We start from the raw sequence: 27403 nt of genomic DNA on the forward strand, positions 1-27403 counted from the left end.
TGTTGTGTTTGTTCAACTCATTTAAAAATGTAATGTATAATTAAGAAATACTGACCAATAGATAGTCATCTATAATAGTTAAGCTTGCATTTACGTTAGCTAGGTTTTCTAGATGTGCAGAAATATATTTCAGATGGGTATTTATTCTTCAAACCTTTTAAAGAATGACAAAATACAACATTTAAAATGTTTTGAGAACTTAGGATTTTTCATGACAATTGAGACACATCTGCTCCTGGCAGGACCAATCTAGTTCAAGAGGATGATAGACTTTGAAGATGCTCCTTATGTAGTTTGTTAGCCATTTGAAGAAGAAACTGCTCTTGACTGAACTGCTTGATGCTCTGCTGTATGAACTGGACAAGCAAAGCCCACAGAAAAATGACTGCTGAACTTGCCTAAAGGTGATACAATCCTTTGAGGTTCCTGCTTCATAAAAGAGTCTGCCAGACATTCTGCAGGACACAGAAGAAAGTAACTGACAAACTGCCAGTATAGGTGGAACTCTCTTTGAAATTTCCTGTTTCATGGAAAAGTCTGCCAGATACTATGGGTAGGCTGAAGATGTGTGCCCCAATTTTACAGAAGAACTTTGGGTGACTGTTCAGGCAGTAAGATGTCTCTGTCAATTCTAGAGTTTTAGAAGTTGCTTACAACTGTTTACCTAGTTGATATTATATTCTTCTGGAGACTTTGATGTGGGTTGAAGAATAGATAGTTAAAATTATAGTTTTCCTTATTTATGATAAAATATAAAATAGATATAAATGTTGTAACTGTAATTCTTGCTTGATAACTGTTATGTTTTATGTAATCTTTCTATGTTAAAGTTAAAACCTTCCTTTTTGTTTTGATAGAAAAGGCAAGGTGATGTGCGATTCCCCTCTGTATGCTATGAATTTGTTTTATTGTCATTGGTTAATAAAGGAGCTGCTTCCGGCCAATGGCTTGGCACAGTAAAGTCAGACAGAAAATCCAAACAGAGACGTAGAGAGAGAGAGTAGTCAGAGTCAAGGAGATGCCATGTAGCTGCCAGAGGAGAAAGATGCCCAGGAACCTTACTGATAAACCACAAGACTTGTGGTAAAATATAAAATAATAGAAATTGGTTAATTTAAGATGTAAGAGCTAGTTAGAAACATGTTTAACCTATTATCCAGACAATATTACAATTAATATAGTTTCTGTGTGATTATTTTGTGTCTGGGTGGCTAGGACCAAACAAGCAGCCTCCACCTACATTCATAGATCAGAGTTTAAAATTTCTATATGGTCCAACTTATAGGTTTTTATTTATGGGTCATGTTTCTGGTTTTATACTTAAGTTCTCTTAATTCCTCTTACATATTTGTGTATATATATTGAGGTGCTGAATATTAGACACAGCCTCACATGACTAGGCCAGAACTCTATTACAAATGTATATCCTCAGTCTGTGTTTGACCTAAAATTCTATGACCTATTGTGCATTAATTTTTTGCATGAAGTATGTAGTTTAACTCTGTGTTGTAAGGAAAATGAAGTCACAATAGGTTGCTTAAGTGTAAAGCCCTAAACCATAAATCAGCAGTACTAATTGTACTTAATAGGTTATTAAAAAGAAGACAAAATGATGTGGGAAGGAGAATGAGGTGGGATCTGAGAGAGCTGGGATTGAAATGGGATTGGATATGATCGTGTTTCATATATACACATGGAAATTCTTGAACATTTTTTTAATTGGAGCAAAAACCAAGAAAATAGAGATGTAAAAATAATATGGTGAACAATGAAATAAAATATTCATTAAATAATTAAAATATAATTACATTGTTTTTCCTCTTTCCTTTCCTCTTTACAACTCTTCCTACATATCACCCCTCCCATTCCCTCTCAAAGTCATGGCTTCCTTTTCCTGAAATTTTATTGTTATATATTTATATATTTGAAAGGAAAAAAATCATTTAAATTGGTCCCTTCCATTCTTTTTACTGTATTTGTATGCACACACATAAATTTCAAAATAATTCAGAACTATATATTTTGTATCTTTCTAACCTTGCTGTATATTATAGACATTCTTTGCCAATAAATACTGCTCTAAAACAACAGTCTCAATCTATTTAAGATCATACTTGAACAGATTTTGTTTCCTCCCTCTTCTCTCTCTCCCCCTTCACTTTCCCTTCCCTCTCTTCCTCTTCTTTCCCTTCCTTGTCTCCCTCTCCTCACTCTCCATTCCCACTTTCCGTCTTTTTCTCCTTCCATTCTTTGCCATACTGAGAGGAGAACACTGACGAGGATAAAGAGTTGGAGGGAATGCAGGCATCTCAAAAAGGGCTATAAAATGATAAGGAGAAAATTTGGTAACTAAGGATGAAAAGCTGCTCTTGGCATCAAATATGGCATGCTATGCCAAGTGCCAAAATGAATTGCCCCACCCTCAATTATGTATGGAACTTGAGCCTTGGGGTCAACAAAGACCATTGTGGAGATTCCAACTGTGGAAAGGCATTTCATATTTAAGCACATACAATCACCTATTTGGGCAATCATTGAAAGCACGAAGCTAGATCCGTTTCCTGAATTCTAATTACCCTCACTTCTTAAGGAGTCCCAAGATTGCTGGACACAATCTGAGTTTGTAAAGTAATATACATTGAATAAGGTAGAAATAAACCTGCGCGGTAGAGGATTTCGAGTCATTTTCCTGCTCTGCCACTCACGAGCTATATGTCTTAGGAAAGCTGCTGAACCTCTTTGGCTCTTAATTTCTAGACTGTGGGGATAATAAGCATATTATGATGGATGCCTGTAATCACAGCCACACTGAGAGGCTGAGGCAGGAGGACTGTCACATTCAAAGACAGCCTAGGCAACCCATTGAGATACATAGTAAATGGGCATAGTAGGACTTCCTTTTTGAGGGGATCATTTTGAGTATTTTATGAATTACACAGTGCAAGGTGCTTAGGACTCATTCCTTGGTGGTTTTTTTTTTTTTTTGTTGTTGTTGTTATTATAAATGACAAATCCTCCTCCCAGCTCCATGACAGAAGTACTGCTATCTTTTATCAAGGGAAGGTGACAAAACTAAGCCTTGGAGAAATCAAACACAGTGGTGAAGTGATCCTACTGAGACCTGGAGCCAAACTGCTTCTCTGTGAAGCCAAACTTCTCAGTCACAGAGCTAAAGGGTTCGACCTTTTATAACTTCAAACCTATTTTCTTATTTTCAAAGCCTGGTTCTGAGGTTCAGCAGAGGAAGTAAAGAGCAAGAATGGATAGATGGTTTTGCCCTGACTTTGACCACTGCCACAGATCTCAGGCTAAGAAGAAACATGTCATGGTCCTGACAAGAGTTTGGGGAGATTTCAGTAAGTTTTCATCTCCTGCGTGGGGACTCTACAATTAAAGTCACAAGCTTTTTGACTCATAGACACTTTGACCTGTGCCAGAACTGCTTATGTGGATCTGATTGTCCTCTGTCCTATTTCAAATGCAAACCCATCTCTTAGGCCTGCGTAGCCTTCCAATCCATCAGCCTCACTGTGGCCAGAAGAGACAGCTGTCTGGAGGCTGGCCCCTTTGTTCGGGAGAAGCTGGTAAATCAGCAGTAATCCCTGATTCACAGTGAGACTCAGCTCCCTGTCTGAACAGTCAGGGCTGTGCAAAATAACAAGTGGGGCCGCACCTGTTCCGAGGGTCTGGCACTTGGAAAGCAAGCTGCTATGAATGGCCCAGGGCCCCACACAAGCAGCAGCTGCGGTCTGGAATCAGGGCATTGTTAACATAAGAATGGGGCTCAGCCATGCCAGCCAGTCAGTCTGCTAGCCAGCCAGCAAACCAGTCAGTCAGCCAGCCAGCAGTCCAGCCAGTCAGCCAGCTAGCTTCTTCTTCCCTTCTTTCCATGTTGCTTGGAACAACAAATGGGCCACCCCCCCCCCAATGGAGGCAGACTAGCCTACCTGTTTCTTTCTACGAGTGTATTCATCAATATTTTATTTCTTGGTGAAAGAGTAGTTTTCTTTCTTCAGGCAAAGTCCAAGTAGAGGAAAAATGACTATTCCCCATGTTTGCACTCTAAGGCAAGTACCCATGACATACAATTCCAGGAGAAATGATGCATAGAGACTACAAAGCAAATAGTGGCATGCTGTATGCATGCAAAGTAGCCCATATGGCTCTTCTCTGGGGCAAATGTAGCTGGGATGTAGAACGGTCTCTACCTTCTTGCCTGTTTTGGACACACTGTATAAACAGAGGCTAAGAACTTGTAAGAAATCTAGCTGATGAACTCAGACCCCAGGGCCACTCAGTCAGCTTTCTGAGTTTACTAAGGCCTTCCAGCGGTTAGTGTGCACATTAACATTTGAGAAGTACTAGGCTAGAAAACAAGGCAGTGGATTTGACTCCTCCGCCTACTTCTAAGTACTAAGTTTTCAAGCAATATAAATACTGGAATCTTAGTTCCATCTGCTACTAGTAGAATGACAAAAAAAATGTCATACACTCTCTTTGAATCTGCTTTCTCAGTTGTAAAGGGGCAAAAATCATCATAAGTACAGGTACAGTAGGAGAGTAGGAGGACAAATATTAAAAATACATCATTTTGACTAGTGCACTGTTCACTATGGGATCATGTCTCATTTAACAGTTCTCTTGTTTGTTTTAGTTTTAAAACAAGTTGTAACTATGTAGCTCATGGTGGCTTGAAACTTACTGTGTATCCCAGACTGGCCTTGAACTCACAATCCTTCTGTCTTAGCCTCCAAAATGGTGATGCTACAGATATGTGCTTTGAGGCCAGCAAAATTATTATTATTATTATTATTACATTATTATTATCATCCATCTGCCTAGCAAATATCATTCTGCCAACCTCAGAGGATTCAGATTCTGACTTGTATCATTTGTAGACAGATCAAGAAGTTTTTGCTTCTTTTTCTGCTGTATGAATAAACTTAAGACAAAAGATTACTTAATGATAACATTTCATATTTACATAGCAATTTCCAAGCAATTTTGATACCTACTTGGTCAAAACTCCTATACTTCTATTTCCTTCAAGTGTAGAATCATTCGAGTTCCCTCTGCAACCGTAGATTCTCACATAGCTTATCTTACCTGATCCGTTTGTATTTTTTAAATTCAATGACAGTGACACACATATACATATATGTGTAGATAGATAAATAGATATAGATAACGCATTCTTGTCACTTTCACAAACATATACCAAGTTCCCTCTCTCATCCTCTTCCCCTTGATTCTCATTACCTTCTGGTATTACCTTCAGATTCTAAGCATCAGAGGTGAAAGGAAATTGAGAGGCGCTTTGGGCCTAGATCATCCTTGTACTGTCCAGACAAGTTGCCCAAAGCTGTGTTGTAAACTTTCAAGACAGTCAGCATGAGAACCTGATGGAAATCTCAACCCAGCTCCAATCTTGGACTCAGTAACAGTTTTTATTTAAAACAGAAAGTTTGCTTAAGAAAAGATGGCACCAGAGAATCAGGTCAAGCTTAGGTGTGGCCCCAGAATTCATTCGTGGGCAAATTGTTCAAAGTTGGACCAACTGGAATCTTGGTCACTGGTGAGAGCGTGTGTATTTCCTGAGTGCAGTGGAAAAGACTGTAGCCTCAGCTCCATCACATTTTGGAAGAGTAAATAAAGGTCATGAGCTGCTCTCAAAACTAGGAACACAATGACAGTTAGTTCCAATTGGGCTTGTTGCCCCAGGACTGGACATGATCTCCTCATCTTCCCTCAGTTCTGATAGAGGTAACAGAATTTTATTTCACTAAGTAAGCATGCAAGCAAAAGTTTCTTATCACAGGGACTTCCTACAGCTTTAAAAATGACTCTTTCCCAGGCCTGCACAAGAGCCAAGCAGCCCAAACCCCAGCCTGTATGGAACAAATGATCATCTGCCTCTGCTCCTTACTGAGGAGTGATTAGCAGTGGATAGTTGCTGGTGGGGATCATTTTTTAAAAGGATATATGTACTGGCAGCTTTCTCATGATATAGTGGGTTACTCCACAGCCATGTGCATATGGGTATCACTAACTAGACTTAGTAAGGTATCAAAACAAAACTACATGAAGTTAGGAGGGGGCATGTTAGGGGTATGGAAATAGTGAAGAAGTTGGAGGGGGAAATGGGAGTGAGTAATATGACCATATCTCATTATATTAAAGTATGAAATTATTAAAAATGAAAAGAAAATGTTTAAATATTTTAAGGGCTCTTTAATCGCATATTAAAATATTATAAATATATCAAATAGAAAACTTAAGTTACAGAACGATTAGCAACTTGACATGCAATGCTGATCAAGGACAGTGCCTCCATAAAGACCATGGGTGTTCTCCAGACAGAGTTTCTTATTTCATGTTTATGACAGGCACAAGAAACCCTGAACGTCAGAGGAAAGAATGGGAAACCCTAACAGAAAGCTACATCAGGCTGATAGAGATGAATCTAGGTGTTGTCCCGAAACTAATATGTCTGAAGGTCAGTGCTTAGACAAAGGATCTATGAACACTTCACTCTCCACATCTCTAATAAACTTGCTAGAGTTTGCTTTAAGGGTCAAGTCAGCAGCATTCTAATTTGTTTTCTGACTGCAGAATTCTCACTCTCATAGCGAAGCTTCTCAGCTGCTCAGAGAGTAGGAAATACATGGAGGTTTTGCTAGTGAGATGGGGAATTTTACCTTATTACATGGTCTACTCAACAAACTCCATTTCAGAAAAAACAATATGACTCCATGTAGTACCAATTGAAAATCATTGTCATACGTCTCAGTGATCATTAATGGCAATATGAGAAGCTAAGTAATACTGCAAATGTGCCTGGTAGAAAGAATATGCGAGTTTGGAAGACCAGTTAAAGGAGCCGGCTATAAAGTCAGGCAATTCAGACACTGTAGTGGTCCAAATGAGAAATGACAAAAACCAAAATAAATGCAGTTGATATGCAAAGGAAGAAACAGATACCAGACATAGATTTGATTGGTAGACTTGGGGAAAGTGAACATTGTGAAAGGTAAGTGAGGTAATGGAGACTGGCACCACTGTCTCATTTAGTAGAGTCGGAGTATATTGTTTAGTTCTGGACACATTGACTTTGGAATGCCTATGGCATTTCAAGGTAGAGATAGGCCATAGACCATTAGATAAACAAATGAGGGGATTAACAAAGATATTCAGTGGTCACAGACAGGTGGATGAGAGTTGAAACCATAAGCACATATAAAATCGTCAAGAAAAATATGAAGCAAGGAAAAAGAGATTTCTAGAAACGTCTATGTTTCACATAGTGGGGGAAAAAAAGAACTCAAGAAACAGCTAAAAGTGAATCAAGGACATCCAAGGAAAAAATGCTTTCAGGAAGAAAAGCCATGAGACTTGTCAGTTAGCCAATCACTGATGCCCATGGCAAAAGATGCTTCTCAACAGCAGAAAAACCAGACTTTACTGGAGTGAAGAAGTGGATGGAAGTGAGAAAGTCGAGTGAGATTGAGTCGACTTCTTTGAGGTAGCTCAGCTGTGGAAAGAAAACATAAGGAAGTAGTTAGAGATGAAGAATATAAGGCCAAAGAGAAGGTTTTTAAAGACTATTTTGAAGAGATCCAATAATGAATAAGATGCTGAATATACATAAACAATTTGGGAGAGCCAGAGTAGAGAAGAAACTCAGTCTGCATAGACGTATTTCTGATTTTAAGGAAGAAACACACACACACCCAAAACTAAGATTCTGGAATCCTCTATTTTCATTGTGAAATGGTGAAAAGTCATCCTCTTGGAGAAAGAGTGACAGTAATGGGTTTGAAGTTATTTTCAGAAATTTGAATGAGAAATGTCCCCCGTAGTCTCAAGTATTTCAGTACTTGATGCCCAGTTACTGGCACTGTTTCGGGGAGTCTAGGGAACACGCAGCTTTGCTGGAGGAAGTACGTCACTGTGAGTGGGCTTTGAGAATTTAAAGCTGTTCTCCACCACCAGTTTACTCCGTGTGCTTCATGTTCACAGTTGAAGACGTGATTGCTCAGCTTCCTCCTCCTGCAGCCCCGCCTGCCACTTGCTGGCATGGCTGCTTGCCAGAATAGACTCTCATCCCCTTAAGTCAAATTAGAAACTCTTTCAAAAGTTGGTTTTTCTTCGGTGTTTAATACAAAAACAAAACAAAACAAAACAAAAAAAGAACCTTACTAATACAATATTCAAGTGTGAATCTATCAATGGGTTAAACCATTCATTAGAGTAGATGGTTCATGATTTAGGCATCTCTGGAAATGTTTTTGTGGCCAGACCTAGGAATATGTTTAGTAGCCCACAAGGCATGTCTTCATCCAATCAAGCTGACAAAACTAATCAACACAAAGACACTGAGGAAATCCAGAAATTGGGAGAGGTGACCAAGATAGTATCAGAATGAAGGTAAGTAGAGATAAAGAGAGGTCAATGAATCTTCAAATACAAGTTAGTGCTTGTCTCATCCTCTCCCGACAAATTCCTAGTGGCTCACCATGTCACTCATTCAAAGAAGTCACAAAACTCATAATTTCCTACAAAGACCAATAAGACTTGTCTTCGTGTTACCTCCCAGTTCTTATGTTCTAACTGCTTCAGCTAGACTTGCCTCCTCATAGCCACTCAGGACATTTATGCATGCTGCTATCTCCGTAACTTTCCCCTGGGTATCTCAGTGAAGGCTGCCCTTTTAGTATTCCTTCACTCATAATTAAAGCTAACCTCTTTTCTCAGAATTCTTTACCTCATCTACTGCTGCTCCAAGGGCTAATGTTTTCTTGGCTAGGTTGGAAGGCAGCAAGTCACAGAGATCCTCCTTTTCTAGTTCTCTTGTAGCTGTGATTACAAGTGTTTTACAAGGACTTCTGGTTTATGACTTCAGCGCTTCTGCCTTTATATTTGTAGAACAAGAGCTCTCAACTGCTGAGTCACTTGTCCACCCCTCAGAAGTTTCATACAGGCAGGACTTTTTGTTCATCGTTCCATTTCCACATACACAACATCTACAACAGTCCCAAGTACAAAGCTATTTGTAAAATGTAATAAAAGATTTCTAAGTCCAGCCTGCCAGACAGATTATTCAGAGGCACCAGAGTCATCCAGGATAAAAGCAGACGTGATGACGTGATGTTGGAGAAGAAATTGATAAACAGAGACTGAGACAAGGTTAGTGAAGAAGAAACGTAGAACTGATAATCATATAGAGGGCAATACAGATAGAATGTGCTCCAGGGTAACATTTATTCCTTTAATATTGCTTTCAAAACAATATAAAACAATAACTTACATGTATTTTATTTTCTTATCTGACAATCTCTGTTCTTCTTACCTCTTTGAGGACAATGCACACCAAAGGCTTGCAAAGAGTACTAGACACCAACCAGTAGCCTTATGGAATATGCAACCCATAAAAAGGATTCACCTCAATAAATATTAATAAAGTTTCAGGAAAATGTATGCATAGAGTAAGATAAGTAGGCATTCATGTTGTGAAAACTAAAGTTCATTAACATCCTATTTCCTATCTACTGAAAAGCACACAGGCTATTTAGTCTGCTGTGACAGCCCTTGCCTGTAATATCAGCAACTATGAGGTAGAGGCAAGAGCATCAGAAGTTCAAAGTCATCTATTGACTACCCAGTTAATTCAGAGCCAGTCTGGGCTATCTGAGACCTTGTCTTAAATAAACAAAAACAAACAAATGCAAGAAAGCCAAGAGAAGCTCAGGTCAGGGGAAGGAGATTCTCCGGTGATGAGGCAAACTCTGACACCAAGCTCCCCAGGTGATGTCAGCAGGTAGCTAACATGTAGCATGCTGATACAGCTTATGGGCCAGGGGAGTTGGTTGATGTGCAGCATCAGTCTCAAAGGATACAGATAGAACACTTGGGACAGAAGACAGAGGGTGAAAAGAAAGCACAAACACGCATAGGGATGAAGCAGAGACATCTTAAAATTCTGTGTCAACCCTTTAAAAGGAAATCATCTGGGTGAAGTTATGCCATAGGCAAAATCACTGGAAAAGGTACTAATTCTTACGAGGACTACCCATTTACAAATGTGTAGCCAAGAGGGTGGAGTTGAGGATTATTACTGCCTATAAATTCTTCTTGGTGGTCTTGGAAAAGAGAATTTGAGGTGAATTCCTGGACCTCACCATGGCTGTAGACTATGTATGCCGCAATTGATAAGCAAATCAGTCTTAGTGGAAACCAAGGAACGGAGGTAGACACAATGATGACACTGCTAATGGATAACCCTCTGGACAATGGGGTCATGATAAGTCTCTGTGGTATCCAGACTATTTCCAGTAGATGCAGAACTATGTTTGTTTAGGAAGAGGGCTGATGTTACCAGACCAGGAGCAGGCTCCCTATAATGCGAACATAGAAACAAAGAATTGATAGCAACTCTTCATCCCACTGGGAGGCTAAATTCATACCTCTTCTTATCCCATTTCCTATCTTATCACTGTCTAGCACCTCTGGTGGAATGCTGGACTACAAAGCAAGACCCAACTCAACCCTTTTGAAAAGTAACCTCAGAAGTTCTCCAGTATTAGGCATGATGCCTCTGTAGATTAACCTCTCATTCACTACATCCTTGAAGTTGTCCCTAAAATGTTCCTACAGCCTAGGCGGTTATCAGGAACATGTTAAGCATTATAGACTATGTCCTTCTGACCCTTTTCATTTTCGGAAGGACTGTTACAGTTCATTTTTACTGAGCCATCTCTCAGTGTCTACAACTGGTCTCTCCTTGTCTACAACTGGTGTGAAAAACCTGGGGCTCCTCAAAGTAACTCTGCATACATCAGAGACAATCTGGGTTGTACCCAAGGAGCTAGCTATACCCATCTTTAGTTTATGGTCTGACCTTTAAAGCCAGGATATAACATGAGATGTGTGCATGAGAATTCACTGGTATGTTCATAAAATGCAAATTTCCAGACTGCCACTTCTGACCTGAAGGATCATACATTTCTCTATAGAACCTTTGAAGGAACTACATAAAAGAAACTAGAGTACATTTTAAATATTTCACTTTGTCTTATTTCAGCATGATAGCCCAGCCATATTTTGTAATTTTATGACTTCAAATCTAAGGCTCCATAGCATACTGTTTGTAGTACATGCTCCCGGAAGTCACATCGTCAACCCAGGACCACAAAGCCACGAATCTGCCTGAATAGCTCAGGCACCTAAGGCAACTTCTACCTTTCTGCTATGGCCAGTCAGGGATATCTTACACATTCTAGTGAGACAATTTTTCTGCTATCAAACAGCCTTTGCTGCACTGTTGAAGGATGCTCTGAAAAGCAAAGTTAAGAATGTCTTATGCATCAAGGACATGGTAATTTTTGAAAGCCAATTAACAATTAAATGAAACTCAAAGACTGTTTCAAAGTGCACATGTCTTTGAGCGTCATATTTGTCTCACTACAATGTTAAATGCAATGTTATATTCAAAGATTTAATGAGGGAAATAGTTAAAAGAGAAACAAACTCTTTTCCTTATGTAATGACATTTTATATTTCATATCTCAGGCACTTTGTGGGATATATAGATGAGAAAAACACAATCAATTTGCTGAAATAGTTTAAAGTCTAAGAAGACACCAAGAATATTCATATTAATTACCTTGATCAAAGTCAGGCGGTCTGACGCAGGTGGTTACTGGGCATTATAGACTAAATGCCACACAGGATGCATTCCTAAATGCACAGGGTTGCAACTGCTTATCAAGTTGCTCAAGTGAGAAGTCTTCCATGACTCTACTCTACCCTCATCCCCCAAACCTAGGCCATTAGAAAGTCATTTTTATTTTAACTTAAAAGTATATCCTGAATCTCTTCAATTGTCCTCACGGCCATTATAACCCTGGTTTAAGGCACCAGTACATCTTTCTTGACTGTTATCATGGCCTTCTATCTTAGCCCAGTTATCTCCCTGCAATCCTTCTACCCAATTTTATATAAGAGCCCAAGTGATATGTTTTAAATGTAAATTGCATTAATTTGATTCTTTATTTAAATACGTAGTGGCTTCCCACTGTGTTCACCATAGAGAACTCATTGGTGTGGTCAGGAAGACTCTCTATGGATGGTGTCTTGACAAAATGAACACATTTTTTTCTTTGGGTAATTGTCAATTTTGTTCATATGAATACTGCAAGAACCTACTTTAAGAGCTCTGGACACATTGTCTCCTCTGTGTGGAGCACTCCCTTTTCCTATGTATTCGTATTTAAGGACACAGCTTCACAGCCTTTCCCCCAATGTTCTTTCTTCATGCCACTCCCAATCTCTATTAGGTCTCCCTTGTTACTGTCTTTCAGATTGTGCTGGGATTTTTTTCTTCACAACTTATTGTAACTTTTAGATATTTGAATTAATTTCCCCTGTCAGTCTCTTCTACTAGACTGTGAGTTTTATGAGGATAGTCTGGGTATATTTTCCTTATAGTCATATTCTATGTGCCTAAAATGTGCTTAAAATATAACAGATGATCAACATGTATCCTGATGGTAAAAGGTTAAAGTTATAAAGAAATAGTACAATATGTTAACCATTATTACCATTATAAATACCACTAAAAAGCATCAGCAATGTAAGATTAAATAGTTCATGTAAGAAAAAGTCAGATAGAAACATTGAGTAACCCAAGAAGCAGAATTTCCATGAAACGGTTGCTTTTAGAGCCACAAGATACAAAGATTAACACGTGATAAAAAAAAAAAGTCTACAGGGTGGTATGTGGCTGATGGTGAGTAGGGCAGATTGTTTGATCACCAAGAAGCAGATGATGCCCTGGGAGGTGGCACTCTTTAAGGCACGTCCTGTCACCAGGGCTCAATTCCCAGCTCTATTGATCAGGTAGGAATTGTCACTATGGCAGCATGTAGCTGCTGAACTCCATGTATTACTTGGGGAGAAGACAAAGGGCTCTCCAGCCTGTTGTCTTGGAGGAATGCCAGAAGGGAATACATGGCTGGCAGGGCTGACAGAGGAGGCGTGCTAGTAAGGAGGGGGAACTGACAGAAATTCATGCAGTGTCCTGAGGGAATTGTTAAGCAGCTCTTCTTTGTCCCCATTTTTGTCACCATGTGAACAACAAATTTTAAGTTCAGAGAATCAGCTGTTCTACAGAAGTAACCCAATGGACATTATGCAGAAGAAAACCCACTTCACTTCAGAAGCTTCTTCATGCAAAAAGGCCATGTCTCCTGCTGACCTCAGACAGAGGAGACCTCATAGGCATCAACAGTCTCAGCTAGAGTGGGTTGGCCCAATGGTGTACCATACACTAGAAAGGCAAGGGCCAAAGAACCTAGAGAAACATTAATGACATCAACAGAACAATGACAGCAAACCTTGGAATGACACTTGGATGTTCCAGGAAGTCTCCTAAGATCTTTGCAGGAATCATCTCACTTATGCCTCAGAAGAGCCTTAAGACTAAGTACCATCATTGTCCCCATTGCTTGGGTGAAAAATCAGAGGTTTAAAGAGGTTACGGGGCTTGTCAGAAGATTTGAAGGCTCAGGGCTGGAGAAATGGCTCAGCGGTTAAGAGCACTGACTGCTCTTCCAGAGGACCCAGGTTCAATTTCCAGCACCCACATGGCAGCTCACAACTGTCTGAAAATCCAGTTCCAGGGCATCTGACACCTTCACACCTATGCACATAAAATAAAGATAAATAAGTCATAAAGATTTTTTAAAAAAGATTTGAAGGCTCAGATCTCTCTATGGAACTTAAAGAAACTTTAATAATAAGACTGGCTTCAAAAAGTGGCAGTGCAAGCACCCTTTATGGGCACCTGTAAGTTATCTCTGAGTCCTTATCACCATTCCATGAAGAGGTAAGTACTTGTGTTCCGGACAAGAGTTAAGACAATTCAGGGATTAAGTAATATTTCAAGGACCAGGAATAGAGCTTAGTGGCAGAGCTATAGCCTGGCATGCACAAGACTTGGATTGGATCTATGGCTAGCACTGTGAAAATAAACAAGAAGCAGAAACATCTTAAGATCACATAATTAGTGGGAGATAGATTTAGAGGTACCATTGCACTGTGTTTTTCCTCAAAACAAATGCTTTGGCAGAGAAAACCTAAATATATTACATTCAGAGATGAGTGTTTTACTTAAGGCTTTGTGATATTTTGAATAGGAATGGCCCCCATAAGTTCATATATTTGAATGATTGGTCATTAGGAGTGGTGCCACTTGACAGGAATTTGGAGGTGTGGTCTTGTTCGAGCAGATCTAGCCTTGTTAGAGGAAGCATGCCACTGGGGGTGGGCTTTGAGGTTTCAAATGCTCAAGCCAGGCTCAATGTCTATTTCCTTCCTGCTCTCTGCCAATCCAGGAGTAGAACTCTCAGCTCCTTCAATACTATGTCTGTCTGCATGCAGCCATGCTTCCCACCATGATGATAATGGACTAAGCCTCTGAAACTGTAAGCCTGCACCGATTAAAAATTTTCCTTTCTAAGAGTTACTGTGATGATGGTGTCTCTTTACAGTAATAGAACATTGAATAAGACAGGCTTTTTACCTAACAATGGTACCAAAATGATAAACAATCAATAGAAACCAGATATTGAATCTAGCAAGATACAGTCTAACACTCTTGCAATTTTGAGTAGCAGCAGGTTCTACTTTCTACACAGAAATGTGAATATAAGAGGGAACTAGTCTCTATGGTGTCCTGTATTGCCTGTGATTTTGAATGTAAGCAATCTAGAAATTACCTGAGCTCTGCAACACTTTCTTACCAAAAAGTTCTATTAGATGATCAAGCCCAAATATCTGCTAATTTCAGTGTTGTGAGTATATTTAAGACTAAGCTATGATATGAGTTGGTTCTCTCCTATCATGTGAGTTTTGGGAACTGAACTGAAATCATCAGACTTGACTGCAAGCACCTTTATATACTAAGTGATCTTGATAGGCCCAGGTTTTACTTTTTGTTTTTGATTTTAATAGAAATTTCTAGAATTTTTATGAAAAGTATTTCTTTATTACTTATTTTGGGGGCTGATATGAGCATGCCACAGTGCACAGGTAGAGGCCAGAAGACATCTTTCGAGAATCACTTCTTGCCTTCCATTTTGTTGAAGCAAGGTCTCTCTTCCTCTTTTTGCTGCAGCAATCCATAGCTGGTCTGTGAGCTTCGAGACAATTTTCAAGCCTCTGCCTCCCATGCTATCATTGAAGTAGTAGGATTATCGATGTATTCTACCAAATCTAGCTTTCCACATGGATTCTGGGATCAAACTCAAGTCCTCAGACTTGCTCGGGAAGCAATTTTACCCGCTGAGTCATCTACGTGGCCCAACAGAGGCTCTGCATTTTGGATTGCATTCCTTTCACAGCAGTCTGTATTTAATGATTTGACTGCTCCAGTATCTCCTGGAGGAAGGGAGACTCGGGATCATGACAGATGGAAGAACGAGCCTAGAGAAGCAGAGTGACTTGTCAGCATTATAAACATGGAGCAAACTACTGACCTTGTTACAAGCAAGACCCTGGTTCCTTGATTTCTATTGACTGTCGTGATTGAACATGGCAATAAAGATGACAGACACTGCAGAAAGCAACTGCAAGTAGTCTCCTGAGGACTCCAAATCGAAGGGGATTTTTAGAGAAATAATACCTAGCACAAAATATTGCCAGAAAGAGTCAAGAAAAAGAAAACAAATGGTCTGTGTTTATGCCTCAAAATTACTTTTCTATATGCATTTTTTTACTTTCCTTTTTTCAGATTATATTATAATTACATTTATCTCTTCCTTTTCCTCCCTTCAAGCTCTCTCATATATTCAAGAATCCAAGCCAGAAAATCTATTGTCTTGTTTCTGGGCCCTTCTCCTAGCTCTCTCCCTTCAGTTCAATCACCTGTCAACTAAAAACATTCAGGAATTCACTCTCAACCTCCCTGAGGTCCTCTAGACCCTTGCTACCAGCTTTCTGATGTGAGTAAAAAGGGAAGAGTATATTTCCCTTTCTATGATCTGAGAAACTAACAATAATCACAGGAGCCTCATGAATTGACCTTTCAGTTTCAAGAGATGCAGGTATATCCAGTTATCAGATCTCAAGTCTCAAAACCAGTCTTGAAGCCCCATCCCTACAATGATACATAAAAATAGCCCTGGAAACATTCAAAAGAATTCCTCTCATTCAAAAGAATTCCTTTCCTTTCTTTCCCTTTCTTTAAAGTTATTTCTGGGTCAAGAATAGAGTCAGTCAATGTACTGCTTCATGCATTTTCTTTTGGTATAACATAACCGTATTACCAGTGGGTTCTTCGACAGCAGAATAGTCTGGCCCCAGGACCACACAAATAGATTCACAGAGCTACTCCTCATCTGAGAGAATATGCATGTGCTACTCAACTGCTCTGGGCTTCATTTCCTGTCTCTGTGAAGTGGAAATGCTAATAATATTGACTGCAGAGCATTGTAGAGGGAATTGGACGAGACATGCAGGATAGTGTAGTACTTGGCATATGATAAATGCTCAATAAATAGGAGCTATATATAAAAAAGAAAAGCTGTCTATCTCTGAAAGTTGACCTGCAGAAATAATTCTTCTAGCTCCACCTTTTCCTGAAGTGAAGACAAGGGCTAAAGACTCAGACACAAGGTAAGGCAAATGGCTATGTGTTAATACTGACTTTTTTCCTTCTGGTATCTTGGGGGCAGGGTGGTATTGGAACAGTCGCCATAGCAGAAGGAAGTTGAACTAGTGATATGATCAGGGAGGCATGGATGATGAAGACATTTTAAGTATCTGGAGACTTCCAGAGGAAGCTAAGGAATGGAAACCTGGGCTGCTGAGATCTCATGGAGCAGGAGGGATGTACTGTAACACAGTGAGTTTAATAATTGCAAGAGAAACCAGAGTGGAAGAGGTTAAAGGACAGGGCAACTCAGAAATAGAAACAAAGAAGAGTTTCAGGTCTATGTGTAGAGTTCTGGATACATCATTGTGCTTTCTCAGTATTACATCTACTGAGGGACTGTTTGCATCTACCTCCACCCTGAAATGTTAAATGTTCGCCTCAGTGAGTAAGCAGTCAGTTTGTACATCCAAAGTTGATATGATGACAAAGAGCATTTTGCTCACCATTCACCTCTGGAGAAACCCACCCTGGGGAATTAGCAGAGTAGAGCCTCCTCCACCTTTGGAAAATGCTTTTATTCTCTCCAGTTAGAAAGCCCTAGAGAATCTGCCTCCTGAAAGTTCCCTTAGGGCAGGTCCCAGTCTCCTCCATAATCACCGAAGAAGTTAGTTCCAAAGTAGACTCCTTCATCTATACCTGGAGTTCACATTCAGTTGGTTGAAGTGAACCTTGCTATAGATTTTTCAAAAGTGTCCCCCAAGTAATTTTATCCCAAGGTTACCTTTCATTTTGGAGATGAGAATACTTCATAAAAACTTAAGGAAAGACAATAAAGATGATCTGTTTCTAACCGTTACTCACATTTTATATGTGAGGAATTTGCATCTCAGAACATTTACAGAAATGTTTAAAATCGTACGAGTAATTACTAACAAAATGAGTAGTGAAACCCAGTCTTCTGCCTCCCAATTCACAGCAAACTTCATTTTCGATCTGTCTTTACTGGAATTTCTTTCTTTCCTTGTATTTAGTATGTAAACAAATGTTTACTCTCAATTTTCATTCAGTATTTCAAAAACAATGTCACCTTCACAGAATAATTAAGTATGCAAAAATAAAAAACACTAAGTATGATGTTAAGAGGAGAAGAAAAGTCAGATATCATAGTGTGTGCTTATAATCTCAGCAGTCAGGAGGCTGAGAGGATCACAAGTTCCAAACCAGCTGGAGCTAAGTTAGTGAGATCATGCTTTAAAAAAAAAAATAAAAACAAAAACAAAAAGGAGAGGGGCACAGCAGGCAAAGAACTTGTCACTCAGTGTGAAGACTTGTGTTTAGTTCCCCAAAACCCACAGGGACACAATCTTAGGTGTCTGTAATCCTCCCACTCCTATGGTGAGATGAGAGGCAGATAGACAAATCCCTGGAAGCACATAGGTCAGCTAGCCTGGCACGTACAGAATAGTAAGAAATACTGTCTCAAAAAAATCTTAGGGTGGAAAGGTGAAGACAGACACCTGAGGTTATTCTATAACCACCACACATATTCTATAACGCATGCACAGACAGGCACACACACGGACACACATGCCATGCACAAATATAAAAGATAAAAAATATAAAAAGAAAAAGATTTTGTTTGAAAACAAGATGGCCTTTACTCTTGCAATCAGCACAAATATATCGTATGATTTATGTGTAGAAACCATAGCTGTGTTTTTTTGTGCTGAAAATTTAAAGCATTCAGCATTGACAAAGAGCAACCCAGTTTGAAATCGGGACATTCATTAGCTTAACAACTGAAGCAATTTTTAAGGCAACAAAGATTAATAATGGCAACATCTGCTCATAAGCTCCCCTCTGAACTTTCCCTACTCTGGTCCAATCTCTTTGAAGAGAAAATGAATGTATTAAATAAGATCTAAAACCATTTGCCAAATACCAAGATTTTGAAGTGAAAAACCACAACTCATAATTGTCAATAACTCAAGTAACCTCAATCATTCCTTTGAGAGTAATAACACACCAATTTTCCAACAGCTCGGAAAGATTGCAAGAGTAGGCTGTGTTAATGCCACAATAGAGAAAGTAAATGATGAATAACTGCAAAGGGCACCCATAGTTCTATCAAATTAGACACTTCACTTTAAGGGCATCTATTCTTCTCTAGAGGAGAAAAGTTGGCAAATTGTTAGGTAACAAGTGTCAGTGGGTATGTCAGAGCCTTTCCTGGTAAGGCCCAACTCATAGTGTTTCTCCTTTCAGACGCATTCACCCTCCATGTAACAAGTAAGCAAAAACTGCCACAGCTTTCATGCTCTCCCATAGCTCTGTCACACCCAAAGGATGCTAATGCTGCCTCCATGTTTCTCAGACAAAAGACATCCTTAATTCACTCAAATGATCGCTCTGATTTCCAGCTCCCTTCAAATCACAGACCCGACCCCTCATCTAAAGCTAACCGCAGAATCTCTTTGACCATATCTGTAAATGCTGGAAGCGAAGAGACATGAGACGATGGAGCAAGGCCACCCAGTTGAGAGAGAAAGCCACACCTGTGCCTGCTTGCTACTATTCCCTTTGCAGTGTGACATCACTGTTTATTTCTCTTTAAATACTTCTCATGGGAAGGCCTCAAATTTGCCTCTTTGCCAGGAGCCCAGACAGACAGCTGATGAATAATACTGAACACTCCACATCTTGGGAAGTCTAGAATCAGTTTTATTCATCTCAAAGGGCAGTGGAAATGCAGCAATAATGTTTTCCCAAGGTTTTCTTTGTTTGTTTGGCTTTACATTTTTCTTCACTTTCTTTTGGAGAATTTCATGCAATATATTTTGATCATACCGTTTACCCTCTCCAAAATCGGCCCAGATCCTTCTCCACATCTCCGACCACTCCTGAATGTGGAGCCTTCCGCGGTGTGCAATTGTTGCACTTTCCTTGTAGTTACTAAATGCAAATAGCTTTTTGGTCAGGAGTGGGGCGTTGTGACCACTTAACCCTTTTCTGGGTCTGGTTTGAGCTTGTGCTGTTCTTGTGTCTGCTGCCACATATTTCTCAATAAAGTCAGTCTGTCACCGGGTCGTGTTTTTGTGTTTGCCAGCAGAGATAACCCTAAAAGATCATCTATTTCACAGGGGTTTTATAAAGATTTGATTTGGAAAATGCTTTCAACACAATTCTAGTTAGAAACATACTTAAAAGCATGTTTACTTAAATAACTACAGGTGAACATGTTCCATGCATTGTTAACGATTCTTGCTTCTCTTCTTCCCTGGGGTCTAGCATAACTCTTTGCCTAGTGTTTGATTAAGAACTCAAACCTGAATTTTTGATAATGTGATCCCTGGCACTCTGACTACACACTGGAGCAGGACCCAATCCTAAGTTGCATATATAATGAAGTATAGTGCACCAATATTAAAGAGCCTAAAACTTTGAAATAATGTAAAACCTCATCATAAAAATTTGGATTAAAGAAGTTATGTCATGATCGTATAATGGAATAATGTGCAGTTATTAAAGAGAATGAAGTAACTAGCTGCATTCTGACAAGGACACAAACATGGTTTACTGAGAAACATATGGGTATATCCATGTATATTTTTTCATATAAACGTGCACAGGATACGTGTAATAAATTATGAACTTGGCAGGGAATTAGTGTTGAAGAAGTAACTAGAATTCTACTTTGTATTTCTCTCTTGTACATGAAGGTGTAAGGATGACTATTTAGCGGCAGAGTGAGGACAGAAAGAGGTGGGAAAGAGGCATGTAAGGGTAAAAGATGACGGCAAGCAAACTACAGTTCTCAATCTACATTACATTCTATACATGTATCCAAAGAGTCAGACTATGCCGCTTTCGCACAGTTTCCAGTGCCTTCCTTATCAACCACTGAAGACACCCTGTCAAGGACACAGCATTCCAGCTTCTTACACAACCTTCTGTTTTTCTTATTGAAAAATTTATACGACGTGTCTTGATCATGGTACTCTCTCCCCCACATTCTCCCACATATTAAAATCCTCCGTACCGAACTCCTCTCCCTCTCCCTCAGCCCAGAAAACAAAGAAGCAATCAAAACACACTATAACCTGAAAAAGGAAGACACAAGAAACACACACACATACAACCATAAAAATACAAAATTGGAAAACAGAAGACAAGCAAAAGACCAAAAAGAATTTAAAAAGATACTCAAATACAGTAGTATGAGACAAGTCTGAAGAAATTTGCTGAGTTCACTTTGTGCTGGCCATCTTCTGCTGTGTGGTTGGGAAGCTCATACGTGAACACTGCATCTACACCTCTTCCACCCTTCTTTCCTGCTGCAACTCCTCCCATGTCCCCCTTCCCCTCCAAAAGTCATGATTTTTTTTCTTCAATTGTTGTTACTACATGTACACACACACTCTGTGTGTGTGTGTGTGTGTGTGTGTGTGTTCAGGGCCGACTATTTGGAATAAGATGACTTATGTAGGAGCTCATCCTTGAAAGAAACTGATTCTACCTCTCTCTGCAATCATCTAGGAGTGGGACATTCTAGAATTTCTCTTGTCTTTGTTAGCATGCCAATTGCTATTACCATTGTGCTGGACTTGCTCCGGTAACCATATTGTTGAAATTTCGTGGGCACATTTTTCCTGTTAACTCTGGGTTACATTACCTAAGTGTCCTGGGCCTCTGGTTCTTACAGTCCTTCTTTTCCTTGTTCTGTAGTAGTATTCTTTTTTAGGTTATCAGTGGATGATGCAAACACCCCAGTTTCTATACTTTGGTAGTTATTGATCTTTTACAAGACAAAGACCCTTATGATGTCTAATGAATACCGAATCCTCACATTTCTAGTTAGCTGCTTGGCTTGGTGAGTCAGAGCAATGGAGGGCAAAGCAAAGTCTGGTCTTTTGGGGTTCAATAGATGTCTATCCCTCTGTTTCCTGCTTTATGAGAGCCCGCCAAACTCAGGCATGGATATGATTCTCAAGTTTCATTGAAGAAACCATCCCAAACTCTCCTGAACTACATAAGAAAGCAGTTCACCGTGCTTACAGGATAACTCATTCTCAATGGGTAAAGGTATTTGCCACCAAACCTGATGATAAGAGTTCAATCTACAGGACTCACATGGCAGAAGGAAAGAGCCAATTCCTGCAAGTTGGTCTTTGACCACCACACGTGTGCCCACACCTACCCCCAAATCAATACAAAAAATGTATCTATTAGTATGACTTATACCACTTGGTGGTTATGTGACCTTTGGCAATTCGCTTCACTTGTCATGTCCTCATTCCCTTATCCAATTATAAAATTCCCACAGATCTTCCATTCTATGATGCTCTCCTCTGGTCTAGTATCTCCATTATGTGTCCCAGAACACAGGGTCACTATACTCTCGCTTTCCAGCATCACATTGTCTTAAAGTCGAAAAACCTTGTATGTATGGCTAACAGAAATCTCTCCGATTGCACGGCGGCTCGGTGCTCCCATACGGAGAAGAACTAACCAATCATTGCACCGAAGAGTATAAAATCAATACCTCTAACACCTCCAGATCAGATTCAATCTCCAGCCCAGTATGCTATGGTGATTAGCTATTAATTCTTAAAAGGTTTATTATCCACTGAAGGAAATTTGTAAAGAAAAGGGAAGTTGGGGGATTTGCAACATCAAGGCAATCAAGAAAGATCAATGCTCGTGTGAATACTATTTCATTTGTATTTAAATTTCCTTAAAGATGGCCTCAACCTTTGACAAAATGGACTCCTGAAATAGACGTCCAAGAGGTCTGCCTTCGGGCAATAGTGGTGCACACCTTTAACCCTAGCACTGGGGAGGGGGAGGCAGGTGGATCTCTGAGTTTGAGACCAGTCTGGTGTAAAAAGCGTGCTCCAGGACAGCCGAGGCTACACACAGAGAAACCCTGTCTCCAAAAACAAAACAAAACAAACAATCAAGAGGTCTGCCTTGCAATCAAGACTCCAACCCTGATGTAAACTTGAGTCACCGGAGAGGAGCCCTGAAGCCACGAGCTCTCAGAAATGACCCTTTCGAACTGTTTCTGAAAGATAATTAGTGTGAAGAATAAAAGCAACTTTCCAACCAAATTTAATTCCCACCTCCAGTGCTCTCTGGTCAGCAGAGTGTGCTCAGATTGATGATGTTTTCCTGAATCTGTACTGATGGCAACTACAGATCAGGAAATTAAAGGGCACAGTGAAATTCAGGACGTGAAAGGAAATAAGCTCAGAGAACTGAGTCACCCAAGGTTGCATGAGGATAGGTCCTCATCCTCCCAGTCACAGCAGAGCGTTGAAATCAGGGCAGCTGCCCCAAGTGCAGAAGATGAACAGGATTCTGGCCTGGATAATCAAAATGATTACCTTAATTCCTCACTTCCCTTTCATGATAACCTTGAACTCCTATACAGTCTTTCTTCTAAGAAACTCAAAATGCTTGCAGAGATAGTATCTTAGTTGTCATCACATCGTCAGCCAGTGAGAGCAATAATTACTATCGGCTTCATTTTACAGATGGGGGAGGGAAGAAAGTCTGAGTGTGGCAAAGCCAGGCACCCAGCTTATCTTTCTTCCCAGTTTACCCAGAAAGGTACCAATTGCTTCTGAACTCAAGAGAAGACTCTGTTTGACCAGCCAGGTCCTCAAATACTCGTAAGGTCAGTCTAACAAATGGGATGCTGGATTTTATAGGCAAAAATATAAGAAATTCTACATATGCTCTTTTCCTGGAGAGTCGCAATATGCATTAGCCTAGTAGAGGCTTTTAGAAGCTCTGGAATTAACAAACAAACATATGCTCTTTAAATAAGAATTTCCCAAAGCTGAATACAAAACTCTCTTCTTTCTCCCTCTCCATCTATTTGACCTATGAACATCTGTCTTGTTTAGAACTCACATCTAGAAGTATTGGATTAGGACTTGGATTGATTGGAGTCCTAGCATAGCAGGCAAATCAGCTCCACACCAACCCAAGTTAATAGGCATTGAGGTATGTTCTTTTCTTTTTAGAGATACTGTGATACATTTTGGTGTCCACAGATAACGAGCAAAGAACCTTCGTGTAACCAAAGGACCCCAAGCCACTATTTCTACAGCAGAGCATTGGCTAAATGAGCAAAGAAGGTAATTCTACTTGCGGCCACTTCTGCTTATATTTCTTTCAGACAGAATCCAGGACTACTCAGAGGCTTCATTTAAAGGAGAGGGGCATCCATGATGCCAAGCCACATCATTAGAGCTCACACTCTTCATCAGTATAATCTTGGACCATTGGGCACTTTGAGTGGAAATCATCAACTTCCAGGCTAGCCTATTCATCATCCTATGCAATCAGTACCAACACAGTAAAACAGAAGACTCCAAATGAGCTTCTGGTGTATCTTAATCATGTGAGTATTAGAGTGGTCATTATATATCCATTTCAAAACCAATATAGAGCACAGAAATCTTGTGCTACCATTAATTACCAGTGACACTACTAAAAGTACCTAAAATGTAAAAGTCCCTGAAGATTCTGCCCCGGTTAATTTCCTATGAGTCAAATGACAAAAGATCAGAGTTAATGGATTTGGTGTTTATTGCTATAATTTTCATATTTTCGCTTGGTGTTTATTAAACATTCACAGCACGAGGGGAAATCCCTGCACTGAAATTGGTAACTTGTTGCATAAGGATGTAATGCAGACATATCTGTCTTTATCCACTGGATATGTGAAAATTTTTGTGGAAATGCATTTTTGACAAAAAAAAAAGGAAAAGAAAAACAATTCACTACAAAGGCCAGAGAGGGGCTACTATTTATTTTAAGAATATCTGGCTATGAACTCTTTTGTAAAACAGCAAAATTTGCAGCCTGAATGCTTCCCATTAAGTTCATTTGCATTGCAAATCCACATTCATAAATATCAGATTCACTTAAAGCAAAACACACTTATATTAATAGATGAGGCAGACATTTCTCAAGATGGGAATATGTTTCGATCCTCATCGATCTACAATACTGGCTCCTTTTAGATATATCATTAACCATTATTTTTTTTTAAAAAAAGAAAAAGCCAATCTTTTTTCATTTTACTTACCAATTCAAGTTCCCACTCCCACCCCTCCTCCCATGCCCTCCAGCCTACCCTTCCACCCCTCATCCATTTCTCATATAAGGTAAGGCATATTGATTTAGGGAAGATCCAAGGCCCTCCCTACTATACCTAGGCTGAGCAAGGTACACATCCAAAGAAAATAGGTTTCCAAAAAGCCAGTATAAGCAGTAGGGATAAATCCTGGTGCCACTGCCAGTGACTCTCACTCTGCCCCAGCCATATAACTATCACCCACATTCAGAGGGTCTATTTGATCCTACACTGGTTCCTTCCCTGTCCGACTGGGGTTGGTGAGCTCCTGTTAGCTCAGGTAAACTGTTTCAGTGGGTGTACCCATCATGGTCTTGACCTCTTTGCTCATAGTCTAATTAAGCATCATTCTAATCCACAGAGACTCGTTCTGGGGTTGCAGAAAATTGCACAGTAGTACTTCAGTTTCCCTGCAGTTTTACTTAACTATAACCTAGCCTTTGCACACGCTGCTCATTTAGCTTAGGATGCCATTCCCCACTTAGCCACCTGGTGAATTAATTCAGCAAGACTTGCTTGACTCAAATGTCACTTTCCCAGCGAAACCTGCCTTCATCATAACCCCCATCCCGAATCCGGCACCCCTCCGCAGAACTTCCACAGTACCCTGCCCATTGCTTGTCGTACTGTTTCCAAGCTCTGGCTTGCATAACAGCCTACACTCCCTGAGAAATGATCTGATGTTTTATTCATTTCCATATTTCCAGTACCTAACATGACTACTGACACATGGCAGGTGTGCAATAAATGGTCGTTTGACTGATTGCAATCCTTAACGGCTTATTTGGGGGACTTGAAAAGCAATGCATTATCAGAAGCACAAATAAAAATGTTCAAGAAAAGTTAAGGAGTTTTGTTCATTTTTACTGATCTTTCCTTGATTAAAAACAAAATGGCTACATATTTTATCTTGTGTTACCAAAACACAAAAATGAGCTTGTAGACTAAATTTACAATTAATTAATAAGTGCACCAGATTTGTTCCTTTTTCTCTAAACATGTAATTATGTCCTAACACATCACAAACTTCCTTGCTGTAAAGACTCGAGGATCCACTAATTACAGGAGGTGGGGGAGGCACTGCAGGCTTCACTAGAAGAGCCTTAGAATCTTATTGGCTGAGAGAAGAAAACCTGCTAAGAAAGTTAGGAATCTTCTGTGGGTGGGGTAGAGGACCACAATCAAGATGTCCACCAGGGTTTGGTCAACCTAGGTGGAAATTTCACACCCAGAGAGTACTAAGCAACTGCCCCAGTTTGGAGGGGGGGTTCCCATCACTTTGAAGTCATCATCACCCTCCCAATGTGGGCAAAACAGGTTGGACCTGATCAGCCTGCCTGCATGTTGCTGCATTCTGATTCTGGCTTGGCATGGGATGAGACCCAAGGACATGTGATGCCAAGAGTAGCCCAGCCCCATGGCGCAGAACACACAGAGACATACTCTGTGTGTGTGTGTGTGTGTGTGTGTGTGTGTGAGAGAGAGAGAGAGAGAGAGAGAGAGAGAGAGAGAGAGAGAGAGATTCAAATGCACCAGTCCAACTCACACGAAATCTCCAGCACGTCCCTGGCACACAGTACTGCATTCCTGTATGCCCAGTCACACACAGGGAGTGCCCCTCACATTTTCTTACTTTCCTAGTATGCGGGGGCCCACACCCCATACCACTAGCAGATGGCAGCCTTGCCAGCATCTGAAAACTACTAAGGACTGGTTTTGTCCTGCGTAACAAAGCCCCAGGCCCCCAGGTGCCCTGCTGGATTCACTCCATCCATCTCTCCCCGCCCCCATCCCTCAGCTCCCAGAACAAGAGAAAGCTCAGCTTTGGGAAGTGGATGCTGGACGTAGGGGCTCAAAGAAAGAGCTTTAGGGATGGGCGGGAGCAAGAGTCCGAGTAGCTTGAGTGCTCTCTCGCCATGAACCAAGAGGGAAGAAATGGCAAAAGGACAGAGGTGTCTTTCTGTCCTATCTCTCCCAAATCTATTCATACAGCAACACAGAAAACTGGGAAATAATCTCCCCTTCCCTCTACCCGGAGCTCCTCCCAGTGACTCTGGGAGCCACCGGTGTTCCAGCAGCCCGCAACAAAGCGCCCCCAGCACAGACCTGTTCCAACCTCTTCGTGGCAGGAGAAGGGAAGCTGCTGCCGAGGGTTCTGCCTTTGGCTGCTGGGCAGGAGGAGCCGGGAATGGGGGGGGGGGGGGGGAGGAGCAGGAATTGGAGGAGGAAGAAGGATGAGAGGGGATAGGCGATCACAGCAGCAGCGGTGGCAGTGGTAGGAGGAGGAGGAGGAAGAGAAGGAGGAGGCTGCTTCAGTGGCAGCTGCTGAGGATGCTCTGGCTAGAGGCAGGGCTGGGTGTGCGGTGTGTGGGCTCACGTGCACCCCATGGCCCAGGGGCGCGCGCGCGCGCGCGCTCGCTCACGTCTGGGTGTGTAAAAGCATCTGGGTGTATTTTGACTGATTATTCAAATTCCGACCTAGTCTGGAACTTGTGGTTCCTGCAGTCAGGCGGAAGTGAAACCCTTTAAGTCTTTCCAGCCTGACTGTTTGGGCCTGGAGGTGGGGAGAAGAGGGAGTGTGAGGATCCCCTTCTTTTAGC

General features: G+C 40.6%; 1 protein-coding gene across 5 annotated transcripts in view; it reads right to left on the reverse strand.

Moving 5' to 3' along the window:
- Pak3 (p21 (RAC1) activated kinase 3) overlaps window positions 1-27166 on the reverse strand; it is a 256618-nt gene extending 229452 nt beyond the window's left edge. For 4 of the 5 annotated variants that reach the window (XM_087903190.1, XM_087903187.1, XM_087903189.1 and 1 more), the window contains exon 1: window positions 26910-27166. The gene's annotated coding sequence lies outside the window, so the exon portion shown is untranslated. The remainder of the gene's footprint in view (window positions 1-26909) is intronic. The other variant, XM_087903194.1, reaches the window with a different exon arrangement.
- Between the last annotated feature and the right edge of the window lie 237 nt (window positions 27167-27403).

The sequence above is a fragment of the Myodes glareolus genome, chromosome X (genome assembly GCF_982192425.1).
Source record: "Myodes glareolus chromosome X, mMyoGla1.1, whole genome shotgun sequence".
Classification (NCBI taxonomy): Eukaryota; Metazoa; Chordata; class Mammalia; order Rodentia; family Cricetidae; genus Myodes; species Myodes glareolus.